Source organism: Accipiter gentilis, chromosome 16 (assembly GCF_929443795.1).
Source record: "Accipiter gentilis chromosome 16, bAccGen1.1, whole genome shotgun sequence".
In the NCBI taxonomy this organism is placed as follows: domain Eukaryota; kingdom Metazoa; phylum Chordata; class Aves; order Accipitriformes; family Accipitridae; genus Astur; species Astur gentilis.
The window spans coordinates 24355540-24373386 of record NC_064895.1 but is presented as its reverse complement, the minus strand read 5'-3'; the positions used below and the strand labels follow the sequence as shown (position 1 = coordinate 24373386).

The following is a 17847-nucleotide window of genomic DNA, read 5'->3' as shown; positions in this document are numbered from 1 at the left end:
CAAATAATCCCCACGGATCATAAGTTCTGATTGTTGGAAATCCTTGCAGACAATCATTTAAAACTTTTTTCCTCACTACAGAGGCTCCTTCCGAATAATAAAGAGTGGTACAGAACCAGGGTATCCATACTGTATTGCTGCTGGTAGAAGAATATCTTCCTACAAGCACTCCACCATCTGGGGAAAAGCTCTTCTCTTTGAACTGTGCACAAGAGGGTAGAAAATGGCAGAAATAGGGGTAGGGTAGTAGTCTGGGAATCTAAAGATCTCGGCTTGCTTTCCACAGCATGTTACTAAGACAGATCTGCAAAGGCAGGTGGTAGCAACCGATGCTTCAGGAGCAGAATTCACAATGCCCAACTTCTCTCTGTGCTAAATGGGGAAGTTTCCAGACCAACGCCGGGATGGTAACCACCAGCAGGATGCTCACGACGAGGGTAAGAGCTGCCTGAAGGTCCCTCTGCTCTTTACCAAATGGTGGCTGTATAGATTCATGTGAAAAGCCAGCAGGCAGTTTCCTAAAGCTCCCCAGTCCCAAATAAAGACCACCCCAGTCAGAAAAAGTGTTTTAGTTGCATGCAGTGTATGTTTATGGGCCTTAACAAAGGTAGAGGAGGAGCCTCTGCTGAGATGAGCTAGTTAATTAGAGTATGGTAAGGGGGGAATTCAAAGCATTTCAGGAAAAAATTGCAACTCTAATATGAAGTCTTCCTCCTAGGCAAGAGATCTGGGCAGTGGGGTTCTTACAAAAGGCAGGCATTGCCTTCAGCTGTGTACGGGGGAACATAACATTGCAGTGTATGTTACACAGCCAGAGAGAATCAGCCCTGCCAAAGTTTGCCTAATTTCTAAATTCTAAGTAGCCCTTGGCCAAAAATTAGGTCCAGAGAGGTTTAATCCAGACAAGTGTTTACTGTAAAACACGTGAGTAATCCTGGAATTCACATGTACCATGTTCCCACTGAAAACGCTAAAAGCTCAGAAGCAGGCTGTGTACTTCAGATGTCCTCCTCAGTGCCAGTGAGGCTTTGCATTTTTTAAACATCATAATTTTAACTGAGCTTGCTCTGGCATGGAGCTCCTGGTAGTTAATTTTAGATTGTGCCACTGTGAACAGAAATGTGCTGTTCTGATGCAGCATGTGTGCAGTGTAGATATGGGGCAATTTACTGCTGTGGCCTATTGCCATATCACAATATTATTATCCCTAGGGAGGGAAACAGCATAGATTTATGACTTGCTTGAGTTCTTTGTTTTCATTATTTTTTCCTGCCAGGTTATTTTTAGTGCAAAATTGTTCCAAATTATGTCGAGAACAGGAGAAGCTGAACTAAAACTGTGATCGGAAATGCTGCTATGTATGAAGGATGTTTCTGTAGATAACAAGAACCAGTGATCTGTTGTATTGCATAACCCTAAAGAAATCTCTAGAAAGCAATATGTTACCTCTATTATCTTCAGACAGTGTCTCACTGAACCCGTGTGAAGAAGCAGCTCCACTGACTGTCAATTTTAGCAGCCGCAGGATCAGATGCTTTGAAGTAAAATAGCTACTTTCAAGAAAAACCACATCTCTCTGTAAGTACCTAAGCTAGCTGACACAGTCCCTCCTCTTCCACTGCTTTTGAAGAATACACAATATTGAAATCCTTAAATCACTTGCAGGCTTGCGTCCGCTGTTCAAGATATTTTACATCTCCCTAGGCCATTTGCTTTCACAGACAGAACCATGGTGTTTCTCAGAAATTAATTAACAAATTCACAACCTCTTTTGGGTGGCTTAAGAAATAGCAGCATGGATGAATGCTCCGCTGATACGGTTTTAATGTTGAGCTGTCAAGAGGTACAGGTACCTGACGGTTCCTGAAGCCTAATTATGGAGAACAACTTTCTCTGTTGTCGTCTGCCTGCTCCAAAGAGACAGCTGGGTTTCCTTCCCTTTAATGAAAGAGTGCTGCAATAATAACTTGCAAATATTTTATCTCTGGAAGCAATTATTATTTTGTTTTAAGAGCTGAGCTAACACTAGAGACATGTTTATTCCCCAAGTAGACACCCTATATTTGAGCTATCAAATTTCTTGTTACTATTTTTAAACCAGTGTTGTGCAGTTGTGAATGCAAATTGCTTCATCTGCTACAGAAACCACCGTAATTTTTAAATGAATTAACAAAAGGGGAGTTGAGGGAGAGGTTTCAAGAGCAAAAATTTATGTTGGGAAACCACCTCGATTCCAAATTAAATTAGAAATGTGTGATGCTGCCAGAAAGTCCCAAAACCATAATGAGCTGTATAATGCTCACAGCCCCTCTGCTCCCCTCCCACTCCGCTGTCAGTCTCTATCCCTCTGTGCTCCTGCTCGCTCCACAGCCAGGAGCTTTCTGTCTCCTGTGGAACAACGACGGCAGCAGCCACGGCCAGGGCTGGGACACGCTGGCCTCCACTGGCACTGCCTAATCCTTGCTATAGCACTGTAAATCTTAATCAAAAATGAGCTGTACAGACTAGGGCCAGTCTCACTTAGTCTGCTTTTGTGAGTGGCCTCAGCAGGGTTTTGTCCTCGGTTAATCATTGCCCCAGGCTCTTATGACAGTGATTGCTCATTTGGTGGAGGTCACCATTGCAAGTGTCTGCTGGCAGGAGTCTGAGTCACAGGCAGAGTCAAATTCAAGGGAAGTTGTTCTTTTCTGAATACAAGAGAGATGAGGAACATGCAAGATAGACAAGGTAAGTGATTTCCATTTTTTTTCCAGGCTGCAGCTATTTTTACTTCCTTTCCTGGGGGAAGCATGGTGTCAAATTCCTTCTCTAGCAGTTATGAACTGTAGGTAGTTGTGTTCAGGGCTATCAGTACAAGAAGTAATACCACACCTTTGAGAAGTAGCAGGCAGCCTTATATCCACAATGGGTGATATTGTCTGAATTTTGTGAAGTGATATCCCCTTCCCCCTCAAAAATACTGTGCTACCACTGGACGCTGTGACACTGTAAACCTGCGCACCAGTCTGATTTGGGCCTGTGTGGGGTTTGTCTCTCTCCTTCATCAGCTCTCTGCAGATGACCTGGTCTCCTGAAGGAGATGCAGGACCAGACTAGGCTGCAGGCTAGCAGAGTGTGGGAAGCGTTAGAATCACCTCCTCACTGCCACCACCCTTATACATTCAAGGTCAGGTTGCATGGGGCTTTCAGCAACCTGATCTAGTTGAAGATGTCCCTACTCATTGCAGGGAGGTTGGACTAGGTGACCTTTAAATGTCCCTTCCAACCTTCCAAACCATTCTGTGATTCTATGGTTCTAATGTCAATCCCGTACAGCCCTTTCCCTCCATCCTTCCTTTGCTCCTTCCCCTGCTTGGACCCCCCCCAGCCTCTTTTTGCACCATTGCTCTTGTCTACTTTGGCATTTTGGTGAAGAGAGGAAAAGGACAGCAGATGGACAATGGGGGTGCAGCTCCTCTCCTGTCCCTGGGCCTGCCTGGAGCAGAAAGCCGGTGCAAGTAATACAGCCCTGGTTCTGTTTTCTTCCTCCACTGGGGGAGCTTAGGATCCTATCACACAATAAAAGTACAAAACTGCTTCATTGCTCCAAAAAGCCATGTAAGAATATAAAGCCAGTTTTTGCACAATCAAAGTCAACGAGAGGTCTTCCCGCTCAATTCAAAGACAGCAGGATCAAGTCTGTACGAATAAAATGGGAGCTCCAACATCAAAGTCAGGCAAAGAAAGAGCACAGCATGAGCTCATGGGATTGTTTACTATGTAACATGCTCTCCACATTTTTTATACCTTTTGCTTGGATCTCATTTTCCTTTGAACTCCAGACAACGTGCACATTTAGGCCCAAACCCATTCCCACTAAAATAAGTGGATGTTTTCTTACTAACTACAATGCAGATTAGATCAATTCTTTAATCTCATGTTTTCCTCTTGAACACTATAATCAACAATTTTATGCTCAGTTGGATATAAAATTAACTCAGGCAAATTAGCTTTATTTCAGAATGTTGTGTATTCTACACTACCTAATTTTGCTGGGAATATGCCAGGGTCTTCTCACCCATAAAGGTGGACATTGGCCAGCACTAAACGCGAAAAATGCACAGCTACTTTACGGTGAAAATATTGGGTGAGGTGGGAGCATACACCATTTTGATAGATACTAAAGAGATGCTACACTTATAGGCACTTTTTCCTTGGGACAAATCAACAGCACAACACAGGGTATACTGGTGAATCTGATTAAGCGTCATTAGAAGAAAAATTTGCTCAAGATAACATTTTAACAATCTGAAAAGAACCAACAATAAAAAACCCCTTGATAACATGAACGACTCACAGTCACTGTTCCAGTTACTCTCTGCCTGTCAACGTCTGCCTCAGTCCTCTCCTATCGGCAGTGTTTTCTTTGAGCACATGTATAGCGTATGGTAACAGTCAGAGCTCTTCTATCTTGTAAAATAAAGGTCTCAAAAGTAAGGGGAAGCTTGTGAATAGGTCCTCGTGATACTGGAAGGGAGACAGACGCATTATGTAATTTACAGGAAGTGCTTTTGGCAGCTTTGTGACTACAATTTCTATAAATATCTGTTGTAGAAAAAACACAGGGACACAAAAGAATCTTTGTCAGAAAAACAACGATACACTGTCGTAGGGAAATAATGTTACTAGACTTTGCAAGAAGAACTACACTCTGAGGCTGTTGGTTTATATTTTGAAGGAGGAACCTACAGCCTCCAGATCCTACTGGGCTAAACTCTGCTTTTCTAAAATCTGCCTGTGGCTGGATCCCTCTTGTTTGAGTAAGTCCTTTTGATTCTCTACCTGGGCTGAATTAGCATTGTTTTCTTGTACTTCTTGGAATAAAGTTTGGTCCTGGGCAGAATTGTGGCCCCATGTCATCTCCCACAATTTGGACTCAAAGTTTTTGGGGGACGGGTGTTGCTTTCACAGCACTTAGCACAGCTGCAGCCTTTTGCCAGCAGCCAAGTAAATCATGATAGTACTATCGGCTCTTCTGCAATACTCCTGGAAGGCCCTGGTTGGCAGCCATAAGGGCTGGCTTTGATTATCTCTGAAGGTCTGTTGTGAAGATTGGTTTGAGCCCCAGCCCAGACACCTGGGAAAATTTCCTTTCCCATCACAATAATGAATCACAGTGTTTAAAATAATAGTAATTTATTAAAGGTGGAGAAGAAAAGATAAACACAATAGCATGTAATGACTGGTGCACTTTTCCCAAAGTCAAACAATAACCGAAGCAAAACAATTTGAAGTCTTCCTCTATAATTCCATGGCAAGCAAACTGCAGGTTGGTTTGTGTCTCCAGCACTAATACCCCAGTGGCAGCCTGTGAGCCCCATCTCTCCTCCCAGGACAAAAAGGCTGATGCCTCAACTCTGAACTGCCCTTCAGCCAACCTGAGCTCCTTTTCTCTTCTGACTCCTCTAGCAAGCTGTCCATTTTTGACCATTATTCCTCCTCTTCAGTGATTCCTACCCCAAGACCCAATTTTCCCAAAGGATCCTCTCTCTTTTTTAAATAGGTACTTTCATGCCCTAAAGCTACAAACTATGTGAAAGATCAGACAGACCAGTCACTCCAGGCCTGTTTTGGCTTCGTAGATTGGCTCAGGTGGGTTTTTTTGTATTATAGTAACTGTGTAATTTCCTCTGCTTTCACATGCCTTTTTTTTTTTTTTTTTTAACAGAAATGCTCCAAATATGAAAAACTTAAAGGACAATCCAACATCTTTCAGATGTCTGCCTCAAACATGAGCATTAATCCATTTCCCTAGGTACCTTCCCTGCTACTTTCCAGGCTGCCACCCTTTTAGAGCTTTCTGGATGGGGTTCCCCTTCTCCATTAGACCTCAACCACCATCAGGCTTATGGTTTAGAGGCTTAGGTCAGATCTATCTGATACAAAGACTATGTATGAGGTAAGTTTCTTCCTGAACACTTGTGCTCATTTCCTGGAAAAGGCATTTGTTTACCTGGCCTGTGTTTGCTGTATTGGCTACGACTCCGCATCAGCCTTCTCCTCCCTCTGACCTCAGGCCTCTGTCTTTTCATCTTCTCTCAGGTTTACCTCTGTGCCTGGGGTTCCTTTGCTTTCCCAGGCCACAGACTTTCTATTCTTCTGCTCTGGTATTGCCCCTCCGCTGCTTTGATCAGGCTGGGCTCCAATGCCTGGACCATCTGAAACTGGCTGTGGAAGTTACTATATGAAAACCAGGTGATTTTTAAAATAACCAGTTAGGCAGTCAAAAATAGAGGCAACTAAAATATATTTGTGATTGTTACAACCTCTTCGGGGAAATGACTTGAGTGGCTTTTTAAGACAATAGGTATACTGCTAGTGCTCCAAAATCAAGTATCATCTCAAAGCGTATTACAAAGAAGATTATCTTGCCTCTACAAATAGGCAAGATACACAGAACAAACCTGTGGATTAAATAACATCTCTTTTGCAAATGGTTTTACAGAATTAAATAAAATGGATACACAATTTAAACAAAAATAAATAGTGTATGTGGAGGTGAGGAGGAGGATAAAAGTGGTATGGGCCAAGGGACAATAAGATCTGTTTTAAAAAAAAAAACAAATGCATGTGAAAGGAGACAAAGTAGGGGAATACGAGACAGAGGACTGGATAGGGCAGTGCTGTTGTACATAAAAAAATAAGTAAATGGAAGGAAAAAGGATCTTCTGTTCTAAGACAAGAAGGTACCATATAAAAAGGACATCATGGCTCCTGTTTTTTTCTATCTCCTTCCCTGCAAACACAGCCTGGGAGCACAGAAGAACAGGATTACTACATCTCATGCATCATCATTTCTAGTAGAAGTTACAATCCCATTCTCACATACAGCCCTGACACTTGCTCTACTACAGCTTTTTTCATGGACCTTGTAGAGCAACACTCCAGAGCTTCCTTCAATTAGACACATTTGGTTTCTGTTTGCTGTCTTTGGTAGAGGTGAAATTCAACCTTGTGCATATTTTATGGGCCTTGTAATAATACCCACTCATTCATTGCAGAAGATGCATTCTATTGCCTTCCTATGACACTTCTTTGGGATTGCAGCTGGAAGATGTGTCACTGGGACTTCTCTTTGTTTCCTCACTATGAACTAGATGCTTGTGACAGATGCTGGATTGGTGGCCCCATAGAAACAGATACTCCAGGCCAACAGCTTGCACAAGTGGTGATAGTTCAAGCGTCTGGCTTCTGTATGGCACCTATCACTTTGCTGCTAGACCACACAGGTTAATCAGCAGCTGTCAAATAGCACTGTTCAAGCACTTCTTCTGGGCCCTAGGGTGGTAACTCACCTGGTTAATGTCATGGGAGCACATCCAAAGCTGATAAAAGATTTCAGTCCTGTATTTCAGTCTTTTTTTTTTTTTTTTTTTTTTTTTTTTTTTAGGGTAAGAATGAGAGTTGCACTCCTTATTACTGCAGGTCTGCATCTCTACCTGCTCCTTTAGGGATGCCCTTCTGACAGTCTGAAGACTGTCCTTCCTGAAAGAAGAGAGAAACAGGGTGAAAGTGAGACCATGATAACCCACTGGAGACAGCAGAGCTACCTAGCTCCTTGTGGTCTTTATACTGACTACTGTCACCAGTACTCAGATTTGGCAATGTTAAGCTTGCTCTGGCATCTGTGTGCTATATTGCAATCACTCCTGAATATTTGGATGTCAAAGGCAAAATGGTAATAGTGAAGTCCATGCCATACAAAGCATTGTGTCAGCCTATAAATGTAAATAGGTGCCTGTGCCCTCTACTTCTCATGGAATGGTAAGAACTTGACCCTTGTGCCAAGAACTTCTAAAAAGTAAACATATATGTATATACATACAGCACACGCATGCATACATGCAAACATACATTATATATATGTGTGTGTATATACATGAACTTAGGAAATAATGTAATCAAGTCTTTTTTCCTGCTAGTAAAGCAAATCACATAATGATAATAATTCATCACTTAAAATGAGCAAGCTTCATCCTAAGAACTATTATGTCGCTTCTCTCCAAACTCCTGTGTGTTGTTCCAGAATATCATGGCTGTGCTCTGCAGTAATATTTCCTTTCTAATTTCCACTCTAAGCACATCCACCACCATATTGTGCCCATTGATTCTGAGCAGTGCTGCTTGTAAGCTTTAGTGATTTCCTCTCCCTCAGATCTGCCCACAGATGTATTTACAGAGAGTGAATCCTTCTCAGTCTTTGTTTTGTGAGACCTCTTTTAGACTGCTCACACTCCAATACAATTCACATGGCCCTTTTCCATACCTGTTTCAAGCTGAATTTACTCTTCTTGAATGTGGTCTTTGCATTCATTTTTCAAGAGTACAGCTTACTAGTTAAATGATGGCATCAACATTTCCATATATAATGGAAACACCTCTCCTGATAAACCAAAGAACCATATTTGTCATTTTTGTGGCTGCATCATGTTAGTGGGTACAGCCAATTACTACTCCAATTTTTCTCCTCAACACCTATCCTTTCGTACAAGTAACTTCTTACCATTAGCTTAAATGCAGGACCAGTACAGGACCTTGCACTTTGAGCTACTGTCTTTCACACCAAGAGGCTTAAGAACAGAAGGAGCATAGTTGGATTAGGCCAGTATTTTATTACTTTCATTCCACTTCAAGACTTCCTCTTTCAACAGCTGTGTCTAGGTCTTGTCTCACTTTTGGGTATATGAAGCAATCTCCAGAAACATGAACTACATCTAACTCTAGATTGTCCAAAATGCACTGTTGATTTTGTTTGCAAGGAAAACATTTTAACAGCAGAACATAAAGGCAAAAATAATACAGAGATGCTGCAAGAGGAATATGTATCCATCTATTCTAATGATGGCATTCGCTTTATCAAACTTTTGTCGTCAAAGTCTAAGCTAGTTGTGTGGTTTCCCTCTACAACCACCAGAAAGATGCTGGCACCTCTCCAGGGTTTTTATCACTCATATCTTAGGCACTGGTTTTAGGATCTGATGAACTGTTTCCTATCAGTGCCTGCTTCTTCCTTTCCACAGATTGTCAAATGAATCTGCATCAGCAGAGTAGCTGAAGCATGCAGCCAAAATCAGGTGAAATGAGCCTCTCCTCACTGTTCATCTTAAAATTCAAAAGAATATTGCAGTCAGTGACTGAAATGGCTGGTACATGAAGTACGCCATGCTGCATTTTTCTAAAACTTAGGGTGGACATTAGCACTTCTCTGAACATTGTAACAAGGGCAGATTTCATGCACGGGTATTCTTGTGTCCCTTTTGGCCAGGAGCTCTAGAATAACAAATTGTTCCAGTATAACATAGGAGTAGATCTAGTCAGGAAGAATTAAAAATGCTGAGGCTTTGGCACTTGGATTTTTCATGCACTGAGAAGAAAACAGATCATGGAGCAGTCACCTGGGATGTCAGAGAACTGTTTAAAAGAACTAAACTCCCTAAATCTGGTCATTACCCACTTGTCATGAGACAAATCTAAACAGTGAAAGAAAAACATAGGCCATTTAAAACACTTTTCTCCAGAAGCAAGTGTTTTCTACAATGTTCATTGCAAGAATTGCTGTAATTTCAAATTGGAACAAGAATAAGTTTTGGAATTCTGATTTCCCATGAGAGAGCTGTGATTAATTGGTGTAGAAAATGGCTGAGACAGGAAATTGCTTCTGACCAATCCTGTGTTACCATCTGTCCTTATATTAGACCGATCCTGTTTTCTAAGAGCTCACTTGGAAAAAAATATGGTCTTTCAGCAGACTGGTGTGTCTAAACAAAACTATTGTTTTAGGTCTTGTTTGTGCCAAAAGGTCATGAAGAGAGATTGGGGAGTTCCTGAGTACAGCAGGAGCCCTGGAACAATTATAAACTGGAATTTCTAAAAAGGAAGGAATTTGATGTGAAGGGCCAAGTCATAAGGATTAATTAGATTCAAGAAGGGATGCTGACTTTCAAGTAGTCTGGGCTGGAAATAACACCAATGGAGAAGTGAAAAAGAATAGAAAACATCAGTGTCTGCAAACTGTTTTCTGAGTGGGTGTTTTGGGGAGAGTGCCAGCTGAAGGATTCAACGTGTGGTAGGAAAAGTATGATTTATCCATGCCCATATCTTTGGGTAATCTACTCACAAATTGGCTGATTAGTTAATATTGCTTCCTTACAAAAAACACTCAAGTTTGTGAGTATATTTGGTGATACACTTTTGGCAATTCACATACCGTTGCTGGAGCACGCTCCCCTTTTCTGTCACACATCCTGCTCTGCACTTTCTGGTGGGCAAATGCAAGTCCAAACAACGCAACAAAGTATTCCGTATAATTAATTTCTTTGTGGTGTTTTTCTCTGTACACAAAAAGCCTGCAATTCTTTGCACCTTAATCATGAAAATTAGAAGTAATCTCTGCTCAATGTCCCACCTAAAATGGGAACTGAAAAACATTTTTACTTGTCAAGACATAAATCCAACCTTCTGTTTGCCTCTCTAACATCATTGTTTCTGAAAGCAGAATAGGAGCTGCTTTTCCTCCTTCAGGTTGAGATGTTGATAACTTAAAGTGGAAATTCAGTTAAAATTTCCACTTGTAGCCAGTGAGTGAAACAGAAAACTCATCTTTTGCTGTTTTTTGTGGGAATATGCTTTGGTAAAATGAATAATCCCCAATACTTTAACTTCTTAGGAGGGAAAATATAAAGCAATCAGATGGTTCTGAAGTGCTCAGTCTGTTGTTAGGTTGAGCTTGCTGTCTCTCTAGAAAACCTGATGTGCCTTGCTGGCAGCAGGCATCAATGCCCCGGGGGAGAGGATATACAAGCCTGCAGGAATGTAGATAAATATCTAAATTCTTAGTCTGCATGACAACAACAACAAAAATAAATCAGCGAAAGCCTCCAAAGCTGTGACAAGGGGCCCTTCTTCACAGTCACAAGTACCTTACTAAGACTAGAGCTAATCCTTCTAATTGAAAATATTTCATATTTATAAGATCCAATCACAGTTCTGACTTTTTTAACAAACAAAATTGATAGGGTTTGGTTTGTCTGGGGATGGGGAGGGAGAAGTGTGTGTCCTTTCTTGATGTGGGCCATATTTTCTCTGCAGTAATGCCTAATGGTTTTGTCAGTTGTGCTTTACTTGGTAACTTTCAGAACCAAAAGTGCAGGTAACCAATTTTTTTGGTAAAATTTAGTAGCCTGCTGGAAATAGTTATACACCTTACAGAAACATCTACTGATTATAGCAACAGATCCTAGAGTTCAGTTAGTATAACTGAAGGTGAGGGTGTGTAATTGTCAGGGGAAGTGGTATTTTATTATAGAATTTTCTGAACAGTGAGTATTTGGTCAACTCTGGCAATTCCACAGATGTACAGACTGCCCCTTGGGAATGCTATTTATAAACTCAAAAGCAGCTGAACAGCACTCTCAAAAAGGTTGCCACTTTCAAGAAAATTAATGACAATCTTACATTGTTTGAGAATGAAGAGAGAAGAGCCATTGTGTTAAGCTTGAAGCATGAAGAGATAGACAAGTACGTTTGCGCTCCTTTGTCTTGACCTCTCTATCAAAGATTGTGATATTGATGAAAACGCACTATTCATTGCATTGTCAGCTTAGAAAAATCAATACAGGAAAATGTAAACATAGAGGTAACTCCACATCCCTTTCTCCAAAAGGCTCCCAAGAGTCCCCTATAGCAGATCACTATAGAGAATATTGTGTCTTCATGTCCTGGAGCTTGCAGGGTGTGGCTTTGCTGTACTTCCATTACAAAAAAACAAAACACAACAAACCCGCAAAAAAAAAAACAACAAGACAATCATACTCAAAATAGTTCCCTGAGTCCAAGTAATACATGCAGAGTTTCTGCACCTGATCGTTTTTTTTGGTGACAGACAGGTTTTATTCAGAATTTTAAAAATTACAGTTGAACGTAGTTTAATTGCAAGTCCAAACTGCTCTGAATAATTAACAATTCCCTACTTCTTTAAAAGTTTCCTGCTGGGTTTGAAAGCTGAACTGACTGAGCAAAACCATCAGATGAGCACTAGAACTAGCACAAGAGCGAGAGAGCCAGAAACAGAAGTTCAGTGTCAAAGAGTGACACTTTCTAATTGCAGTGGCAGTGACTCAGCTGCTTTTAGCACTACACTTAGAGCACAAAGGGGCTGTACAGGTATCAGTGACTTCCATTTGAATATAAGAGCACTTTTAGTTGACACCATCGTCTTACCTGTGGCACAGAAATGCACCCTAATACATAACGCATGTGCATTACAGTGATACAAGTACTCATGATGACGTATCAAATGCTTTAATAACACTTACTACCTTTTGAGTAAACTTTATATCTTTAGATCATTGCAGTTAAGGACTACATTGCTGTTACTGATGGAGCGAGGGAAAAATTACATTGCTAATACTGTACATTTTGTGTGAAGTCGTCTCTGCAGAGACAAGGCTTCTTATCCTCCCTCTGGAGCATGTGTGAGAACTGTTACAACAACAAGCAGTTTTTCCGTTACTTTTATTTTGGTAAGACAAAATGGCTGAAGGCCACAGCTGTTGATTTATTCAGATGCCGAAGGAAACCATTAGCCCACTGGACCCTGAAGATGAGATTTCTTTGTGCTAGATGTTAATATAAGGAAGTCCCAAACAGTGGCTGCCAAAGGGACTTAATACAAATGCAAAATGCCAAACGTACCTAAAAGGGAAGGAGGAAGGTGGTTGCTTATTAGAGAAAAAATAAATATGGCAGTGAAAAGCACCATTTGCTTTTTTTCTACTTCTTCTTATTTTAAGTACAGTGTGATGTACTGCAGCCAAACTGTGGAGATGAAAACTCTCCTGTATTTAAATCAAATAGAGTATCTTTGAAACTACATGTATGGTTACACATCTGGTTATACTGTTAATGACTACATGTCCACATGAAATGGTTTTTATCAGCACTACGGACGGAGCTTCTCCACAAACTCCCTGCTGTTTGCATCTTTGTATTAATTAGTTGTAATAGCCCAGTATAAATGAACTGAATCCTCAGAAGAGATGTCAAAGAAAAAAATATAATAGCTGTCATCAGGGTAGGTAACTACTCTTTCAGATTACTGTTACAATGGCCTCATGGCAAAAAAACGATTCATTGTTGCCTATGCTTAGCCTGCATTTCAGATATACCTCCCTCTCCCCCAACTGTTTTCTCTCAAGACTCAACAGTTAGAATTACTTTATTTCATACCTGTGCAACAGAAGTGACATTTCTGATACTTCATTCAGGACTTTAAAAGTATTTAGTACTGGACAAGCTGTCATCTACGATAATGCTTTAATCAACATTAGGTCCTATTTGAAGGATGTATTTTTATACAACAAAATGAGGCCACAGCACTGAAACTTGTCCTGGCTCCCTGTCTTGTGCTCAGCCCAGCAAAATGGAGTAAGGCATAGGGGTTTTTGACATGAGGCAAAGGAATAGGACAAGCTAAAAACCAGTACTTGCTAGTCAAAGCTAGAACTGATTATGGAGAAGAGAATGGGATTGACTAAAGAGGTTGATAATAATGGAGGAAATAGATCAAGTGTGGTTAAACTTGAAACAAAGGACAGGGGAATTTGTTTCCACTGGCTGATGTTCCTCAACCTTTTCAACCAAGAAATTAACCAATAAACAACAATCCATTTTTGTGGTGTTGCCACAACAATTTCCAGTTAAAGACAAATAAAATTAGGATAAACTTCCAGTGTCCATATTATTTCCCTCATTTCGGTTGCTTTCTTGTTTGATGTGTGAGAATGCAAGTGTAGGTGGTTTACACAGCCATTTTCAATTATTTTGCAGACCAGCTCCTGAGTTCTCATAGATCACCATTGATCCACACTCCACGGTTTGAAAAATGTGGCACTAGTGCACGATTCTTTCAATAGCCTGAAAATGGGCACCTCAAATTCCTTAGTTATCACCAGCTGTCTGTAGTGACACAGTATTTCATCCTCCTCTAGGAATAATCTGCAAGAAAGACTATGACTAGTTGCTCTTTACCTGGATGGAGGGAGCTGTGTTGTAGTTGCAAAGGGTCCAGCCTTTCTAAGAGCCCTGCATAGCTGTTAAGATGTCGCATAACAGAGTGTCTGTACAGGGGTAGGAAGAAAAGAAAGACAAAGGTGCTTTTGCATCTTAAAATAATGCAATGCCCTGTCAGTTAAAAGAAATAAAATGTTAGTGTGCAAGTTTAATTTGCCCCCTTCTTGAAAATCTACATTTTGATACAGTTTTTATTTGCAAAACAACTGCTCTGTGTTTTTATATTTTCTCTCTCTCTCTTCCACCCCCCCCCCCCCCCCCCAAAGAGTCCTGCCTCATTCTGTGGAATAAGCAGATTCACCCTCCACTGAGTATGCAGTGAAGGGAAAAATACTGTGCGTGCTGAATGAGTATTTTCCCACACTTTGTATTTTTTTAAATGAAATATATCTGCTGCTTCTTCAAACCAGCAGAGGGAGTTTTCTCATCTAAATAATTTTTTAACTTCTGAAACACAAACATGTCTTTTTTTTTTAGTAATGTTATGTCACCTAGTAGGAACTGCTACTGATAACAAAAGGTGAAATTTTACCATCAGTCAGGACTGTTTAACTCCTTCGTGCTAGAGGCCGTATGCTTCCAGTCAATTTTTATTTATAGGTGCAAGAAGTTTCTGTCATGAAAAATGTAATAGAGTATTAAAAGCGTGACAAATTGACTCGGCTGGAATGTTTGGGAGCAAACTATTTGGTTAAAGAGGAATGTAGAATTATTGCAGTACATGTGCCACTCAAATGTGCACAAAATCATAACTTGGTAACAGCTGACACGTTATTTCTGTTTGATAAAAAAGTAATTTCCTTTATTATTTTGCACTCTAGGGAGAAGTTTTGAAAGTTCCAGGTTTAGGTTTCTTTATTTGGAAGTAATGGAGCAATTTTAAGATTTTCACAGTGGCAAAAAAAGTTTAAGGAAGTGAAATGTTCACAGTAGCACTACCAGGAAAAGAGGCTATCATTATTCCTTTTTTTTTTTTTTTTTTTGTGAGAGAAAAAAAAGCATCTCCTGTGGTGACAATCTGTATCACTCTTATTTTATGTCATAAACCTACATACCAGGCTCTATAGAATGATCTCTCTTGTAAAATAAAATTATAGTAGTTACTGACATAAACAGTGAGTATTTCCTTGGTCTGTGAACATGTCACAACTCTTCCTCTCTCAAAAGCAAGCAATAGATTCAGATATTCCATTAGGCTAAATCATAAAGCATTTAAAATACTAGCCTTTAATTTCTAAAAGTTTTGTTGAACAAATTCCAGCTCCGGAGAAAATAATCACAGTTATTTTGGGGAACCTAATTGGATTTGAAAATACTCTGAGACAAACGTGCACTTTTATAGTTCCGTAGAGTCAGAATATCGATGCTCTACATTCTGCTTGAACTGAAAGAAATGACTGAATAAAAAGCAAGATCCAGTATTCCTTGTATATCTATCAATATAGCAGCAAGACTAAATTTTCAAAGGATTGCATAAATACCAATCACTGCATAATATCCAAGTGAACATGGCTAATTAAATGTTTTCAGCTTTTATTGAACTGGAAAGTGAGGAAGGAACACATTGTGGGTGATTTAGAAGGTAATTATTGCTAAACAAGCATTTAGCACACGACATCAGACATAGAGCATATAGAAAAGAAACAAAGTAGTCACATGGCCTAACGGTTGAGCCCTAATAGTTAATAGCCTAGCACAGATGTATTTTCCTTATATGTATTTTACTTGCCAACTCATACAAGACTGCTAAATACAGGTCCCTATGCTGCTCTGAGTTACACATGAGCGGACTCTTGCATTTTTACAAAACTCACTGCAGCAAACTCTTGTCAAACTCAATGAAGCATGAGGCAGACACAACTGTTCAGCGCCACATAACTCACGGACCAAAGCCCCAAAGAAGGACGAGCTTTAGACACGGGCAAAACAGAAAAATTGTACAGGGCTGCAGATGATGGATTCAGCAGCATCGCAGCCAGTCGTTCGGAGAGAAAAAGGCTTTTGGACTCAGCAGCCACAGGGGCTCCCTCAGGAGCCGTCCCATTTCTGCCTCACTGGTACTGAAAAGGAGATGGAGGCTAAAGCCCAGGACCGGCCGGATGCTGGTGCACTATTATCAGAGCAGATGGGCTCTGAATAAAATTCAGTTTTTGTACTCAGACTGCTAAGAAGCTTTGAACCAGCCCTGGCCACAGTTATCAAGACTAAAAATAAAACAGAGACAATTTCAGAAAGCCAGCATCTTGCTAGTCCACAGCATAAGAACCAAAAACCAGTGCTTTGCTCTCCAGCATGTTCTAGACTGAAGAGGAGGTCAAAGGTACCTTTATGTCCGCATGCGTATTCATTCAGGGACAATCCAAAAGTAGTAATGAAGCTTAAAAAAACTGGAATGAGTTTTTGCCCTAGTTCAGACCAGCTTCCTAAAAGAAGGCTACATGGAGCTCCTTCAACTCTCCGTAAAGGCATACACTATGAATATTTTATTTCTTACCTGTCATTCATGCATACTTAGTCTTGTGGCAGGATTTAAAAAGGTAAAAATTGCTACATTCGATCACATTTATAAATCCTCTCATCCTTTATCCTTTTTTTAGCATGTAGCTGTTCAGAGGAAGTGGAAAAAAACTACAAAGAAGACAGATGAGGATAATTCATCCTCATGGAAGTTATTTTCTGAATTTTTGTTGGGAGTGAAATCTAAGGACGATGTTTCCTTTCTGTCCCAAATCTCCTATTGGAGATTGGGGTTAATCTCCTATTAACTATTGTAAATCTGGGGGTGTGGGGAGATTGTATTTTTATAAAAAAATCAGTTCTCTCTTCAAGGGGTGTATCACGGGACTGCGTATCAGCACAAAACACTATACCTGCGTCAAGGAAATTCTGACTATCACTTGTATGTTTCCAGTTCTGCTGTTGGAAGAAATGGAAGCACAGTCTGCCTCAAAGTACACTGAAGGAGATAAAATATCATACTACAATACGGTATATGCTTGTTTACAGGCTCAGACCTGACATTTTGTCTTCAGTCCTCCTTATCTGACTCATTTTCTGTTTATATGCCATGAGAAAGATGCTAAGCAAAAGCTGACTCCTGGAAATACTTGACATTCTTTTTAGGCTAATTTTGTCCTGAGCTTGGCTGAAATGGCTCATTTTGAACCACTCATAAAAGGATGTCTGCAGCAGGGAGGACAGAATATTTTCATTTCAGAGAGCCCTGCTGTGTTATATTCCCTGATTTTCATCAAAACCAGACCGTGTTTACTTGTCCTTTTGGCCTCAGGGTCACTGTTTTATCTTTAAATTGGTTTAGTTCTAAGTAGTAGTTTTCACTCATTCCCGAGTTTCCCACAAAAACCTAAACAGTGGCAGCTTGATACAGCTTTGAACGTTTTCCTCCTTTCTCAAGTACATCTTAAGTAAAAAACAAACATTAAAAAACCGAGCAAAAAATACCCCTGCCCTATAAACTCTCCAAAAGCAACGCACCGGCCCACAAAGGCACACGAGGTCAGCAGCCTCGAAGGCCAAGGCGACATGCCCACTTTTCCTCCCCAGGCCTCCTTGCGTACACCCCCTGCCACCTTCCTTGAGCCAGAAGGAACGCCTGGAACCGACCCTGAATCTCACCGCTTTTCTGCCCAAAAGGGGCTTCCCGGAACCATCCCAGGGCGGGTGTTTTTGGGCAAAGGGCTGGAGCCGGGAGGCTGCTGGGGGAGGAGGTGGGGGAGC

At 40.7% G+C, this 17847-nt stretch overlaps 1 protein-coding gene and 1 long non-coding RNA gene across 3 annotated transcripts in view; one reads left to right on the top strand and one right to left on the bottom strand.

The window, feature by feature from the left end:
* TNFRSF21 (TNF receptor superfamily member 21) overlaps positions 1–17847 on the bottom strand; it is a 1117265-nt gene that overhangs the window by 72317 nt on the left and 1027101 nt on the right. The window lies entirely within an intron of this gene.
* LOC126046281 (uncharacterized) lies at positions 4736–17068 on the top strand. The gene is made up of 3 exons (XR_007508295.1): positions 4736–4799; positions 5708–5938; positions 17021–17068. It is a non-coding gene; the product is annotated as an uncharacterized LOC126046281 (long non-coding RNA).